Below are 5,379 nucleotides of genomic sequence, written 5' to 3'. Positions count from 1 at the left end.
CGTCTCTCCAACGTGCATTTTGTCCCAGTTGTCTCCGCAGCTGACAAAGCAAGAAAAGCTATTGATCAGCTGCAGCAGCCGCACAGAAGCTTCCTTGTGGCTGCTGAATGTCCCTCTAACCTGCATTTTGTCCCAGTTGTCTCCACTACTGACAGGGAGCAGAACAAGCAATTTTATCAGTTGCTTATAGCAGCTGCAGCACGGCCTGAAACGGGGCTCCTGGTGGATGCCTCAGGGTCCTAGAGTCCACTTGCTCTCAGTCAATCTCTGTTAGAGAGCTGAATGGGGACACCAGGGATCCCTTGGGGACGCCCACTCGGGTCGTGGGGATGCCTCTCGTGGTCTCGGGCATCCCGCGGGGTTGGAGGCAGCTCAAGTCCAGACGAGGCTTATCTTTTTTTTCCTGCCTGCAGCACGCACACATAGCCAACCGGAAGTCTTTCCCCGATGTCGTGTCAGTCACGTGCCGCGTGCAGGCTGGAAGAAGTTGGAAGCGTGCGAGGAGAGAGCAAGAGAGATGCGGATGGACACACTGCAAATCTCCAACTGACATGCTTGAAACGTGGAGGCCTTGCACAGAGAGATTATTCTGCAAACAAAGGTAACCTTAGATGAAACCTTGCCCTCTGTTCAAGATCCGGTTGAGATGTATGAATTATAGAGCTCTGAAGAAAATGTGGGATTCATGATGAAATGCCCTGCTTACTGACCGTTTATTCTGGTCTCTGAATCCGGATGCAAAGTAAGAGAGGAGTACACCAGAGCATGTACGATTCAGAGGAAACAGGTGCCTTTTCTTACTTTGAACATGCTGAGTGAACATCTTATGGGTACAAAGCAGGCAGCATATTTAAAGCAGGGAGGTTGTTTGAAATGAGAAAAATGAAGAGAGAGAGGGAAAGTGGGAATGAGGGAAGAAAAACAGGCAGAAAGAAACTGTCTTTAGGAGAGTCAGCAAAACAAATGGAATAAAGATTAAGAGAGGAGAGTTAAGAGAAACAGAGAACATGTAATATAGAAGCAACAGTATGTTAAAGAAGGCTCATATTGTTACGAATAATATTATTTTGTGATTTTGAGTGTTTCTTGTCTTAGCCATAATATGTTTTCATAATCTGTCATTCCAGGAAATTTCTGAGCTGAACTTAAATTATTGAGATACTAATAAGGAGAAAAAAATTTCCATAGAAGCCGGCAGCAAAATAATAAATCACCGAGATTGGAAACAAAGACAGGCTATGCCTGTTGGAAGAGCATTTAGGGTAGGGGGTGGAGTGTGACAGAGCATCTCATCTTGCTCCTACATTGCTCTCTGGGACCCTAGGACTTTGAAAAGAAGAGAAGGAAAACAGATGGAGGTGGGGGAGTAACAGAGAGAGAAAAAAATAAAATAAAAGTGACAGAATGTAGATGGAATCAATCTGATGCATGTGAAAATCTTTTTCTTTATTTGTATGGTGTGAGGAATGTGAATGCCTAATGAGGTTACTGCAACAGTACTGTCCATCCATATGCATATGTGCAATATTTAATACTACAGAGTTCTTAAAAGAACACAAGAATAGCCATACTGGGGCAGACTGAAGGTCCATGTAGCCCTGTATCCTGTTTCTAACAATGGCTAATCTGCACATGACTGACGCAAAGCCTTCCCTCCACTGTCAGGGAGAATTGGGTGTGGGTGTGTCAGTGAGAGGGAAAGAGAGATAGTTGTGTACAAGGGGAATGGAAGAAATGAGAATTTTTGGTCATAGGGAGGGAGTGTGTATGTCCTTGGGCCTGAAATGTTGAAGGAGATTTTTTCTTCCTATCCTTGCTCACTTGGGAACATTTATTTCCTGGTCTGTTCTATTTTTACGAGTCTCCCATATGTTTTGAAATTATCCCTCTCTTATAAGTAAGCATGTGATACACTTTTTCTTCCTTGTACCGCCTTGTTATCAAATGAAAGATTTGTAAAGCAATAAGAATTTATGTGTACAAATTACCAATGAACGTTATTGGGATGCTATTAGAGCCCATATAAACATGTAAATGCCATAATTGTCTAGACCAGGGGTAGGCAATTCCGGTCCTCGAGAGCCAGAGCCAGGTCAGGTTTTCAGGATATCCAGAATAAATATGCATGAGATAGATTTGCATCTCATGGAGGCAGTGCATTCAAATCCATCTCATACATATTCATGGTAGATATTCTGAAAACCTGACCTGGCTCCGGCTCTCAAGGACCAGAATTGCCTACCCCTAGGCTAGACTATGGCCTTTACAAATGTGACCACTGCCAATGTATTCAAGAGTTTTGTATTGTAGCATTAACTAAAGATATGACGTCAAGCTAAATGATTTTGGCTTCATATATGAATTTAATTGTTCATACTAACCAAGATGGTAGTATTTTAGACAAGAATTAAATTATATAATATATATAAAAATTTTAAATGAAAATAAAAACAGCACAGATGTTGAATATATGCCACTAGTGATATACACAGCCTTTCCAAATCACATATGGCTGGTGGTGGCATGTCTGTTGAGTCTGCTTACAATTGGAAAAGATTTAAGGTGCTAAATTTTGAGACATTACTATACAACTGTGAGGCACATATTCAAATATGATGAGGATAGCTATGATGAATTAATTTTGCTGTTTGCACTTTTGCTCTTTAATACAATCATCTTTTTAACATTTGTTGAGGACTTCCATTTACAGAGTATCCAGAGGAGGGGCAAGTTCTCCCACATAGAGAAGACTAGGGTACAAAGAAAGAGACTTTAACAACTGCCTGATTTCTGGAAAGACTGTCCATAGCCGAGTACTGCGGCCTAACATGGATTGACACACCGCACTGAGACTTTTCTTCATTAGCCACCATAAAAAGGTCCGATTGTCTAATTTACTATTGCCACCGAGATCATCGGCCTAAAATGGCAGAGTGAAATTCAAAAGACAGAACTTTAAAGTTTGAGTTGTTTTTCCTGGACTTATGCAGTGTTAGTTTATGTATATTATCATGTGTTTGCAATAGTATGATAGCAACAAACCTATTGCAAGATTCGTGTGCTTTGTCTGATTGCATCTTTCAGTGGGGGGGGGGGGGGGAAACCTTGTTATGTATTTTTCATTCTGTTTAGACTCCCATATCTATACCCTGATTATCTCTCACCTCAACCGACCTGGAAATAATCAAGCTTGCAGTTAAAAGTTTCGTTGATTTATTCTAGAGGGGTGGCCTTATGACAAGATGAAGCCCTTAAATATCAAATGTGCAATCAATGTCAGAATTTTCCAGATATTTTTCTGGTTAACTATTTCTATGCGTAATGTTTTTTGATTGTTTTCTTTTGCTTTCATGTATTATTATTATATGCAAGATTTATCCTGAGTCCTCATGAAGCTGGTATCCTATTAGATTGGGGGTGGTAGTGACAATTGTCTTCTTAATCTTACTAAGCTTGATTCCTGAATAATGGCCCTTCCTCCTTTCCCCCTTCTCGATGTGGTCGACTTTGTAGGAACAATAACCTTATCTATACCTTGATCTAGATTGGTGAAGCCTCCTTAGGCTTCAAGAGGGGATGAGGAAGAATAGGGAATAAGACCATCATAAGAATGAATGTGAAGACCCCTAAGAGACCCCCTGATGATATTTTTAAGAGAGACAGTGTGCTTATGAATTCAAGTTTCTGAACAATCATCTCTCTCCCTGTCAGCAAGAGACAAGAAGCCTATGTAAAAGATTCAACTTTGCCCCAGAAACTGGCACATATCTGCTGACGGTAGCAGCACTGAATGTTTCAGAACTTTCCAGAAGACAAACCCAAACAAATTGTCCTACCAAAAGTTATCAGAAATGCTGACAATCAACAATCAAGCTCAGGAAGGGAGGAGGCCCACTCTCAGAAATTATTGAACTTAGTATTAAGAATGCATTGTCAAGGAAAATAGGGAGGCATGTCAGATTTGACACTAGGTGACATCATGCTTTAGTACGGCTCCGAGATAAATATGCAGACTATACAATCAATAGATACGTTAGATGTGTCAACCCAATAAAAAGTGAGCATATAATCCGTAACTAGGTGTTACTTTAAGTTACTGAACTAAAGTATATAAGTAGCATACCAGCTGGCCTAAGCTTCAGGATGGATACATATCAGAGCAGGCCACTCCATATGTTAACCATTGGCTCAATGTGCTGTACTTTATTGTTCCATGAAAGCTGACTTTTGTCTACTGCTAATAAACCTATATTATATACAGCAATTGGGTTGTTGCGAGGTCAATTTATGAAAAGGTTCACAGCATCTTCTCAGGGCGGGGATGGATTTGATTCCAGCAGGGATGGGTTTGATTTCTGTCCCCACGCAACTCTCTAGTCCAGGGGTGTCCAATGTCGGTCCTCGAGGGCCGCAATCCAGTCGGGTTTTCAGGATTTCCCCAATGAATATGCATGAGATCTATTTGCATGCACTGCTTTCAATGCATATTCATTGGGGAAATCCTGAAAACCCGACTGGATTGCGGCCCTCGAGGACCGACATTGGACACCCCTGCTCTAGTCTCTGTCTCAGTCAGTCATCTCTACTGCAGCACCTTCAGGTAAGGTATAGGGCACCAGGGAAAAATAAGACATCCCTTAAAATAAGGCCTAGTGTGTTGTTTGGGCCCCAAAGTTAATATAAGACAATGTCTTATTTTCAGGGAAACACGGTAGTAGTAGTAACTGAGAAAATACTTTGCTCTACTGATTTAAATACAGAATCACCATATTATAAGCCAATACAGCCCTGGTGAACTCAGAGTTCTGCAATGGCCACTGTGTATTGGGGAATTCATCACTGCCACACCAGAAAACTACATTCACACAGTTTGTAAAGATTGCACAGGAACTTTGTAATGAAACATTTGCTGTTAAACTTCTTCACTTTGCTTTTATTCCTCCTGGATATACATTATTAAATTCCATACAACACATCTTACTCAGCAGAGTTTAATTCCCATCCTTTAACACACTAGAGATACCAACATTTTATAGTTCAATTAAATTGAATTTCTTACCACTCTAGTGTCATAACATAACCTTCAGGGTCCATAAAGATTTTGGAACAAAACAAAAGGCTGACTTGAGTAACAGAATTTAATAAGCCCTTTCACTCTAATTCTCAGCATGCCCAATGTGTTGACAAAAGAGTCACTAGCAATTGTGGCTTTACTAGGAACAAGTGTGAAACAAAGTATTGGTGAGTTTTTAGTATAAGAAAATATAAATTATGTTTTTTATTAAAATTTTAACAGTAAAAAAAAAAAAAATTATACACAGTAGAATGTGTAGCAGGACCCAACATGGTCCATGTTTTGGCTGATAATGCCTTCCTCAG

General features: G+C 40.4%; 1 long non-coding RNA gene across 1 annotated transcript; it reads left to right on the top strand.

Moving 5' to 3' along the window:
• Positions 1-3,096, top strand: LOC117361257. The gene is made up of 2 exons (XR_004539617.1): positions 1-601; positions 2,696-3,096. It is a non-coding gene; the product is annotated as an uncharacterized LOC117361257 (long non-coding RNA).
• Positions 3,097-5,379: the final 2,283 nt, after the last annotated feature.

The sequence above is a fragment of the Geotrypetes seraphini genome, chromosome 5 (assembly GCF_902459505.1).
Source record: "Geotrypetes seraphini chromosome 5, aGeoSer1.1, whole genome shotgun sequence".
Classification (NCBI taxonomy): Eukaryota; Metazoa; Chordata; class Amphibia; order Gymnophiona; family Dermophiidae; genus Geotrypetes; species Geotrypetes seraphini.
The sequence above is the reverse complement of the archived record's forward strand: the minus strand, read 5'-3'. Positions and strand labels throughout refer to the sequence as shown.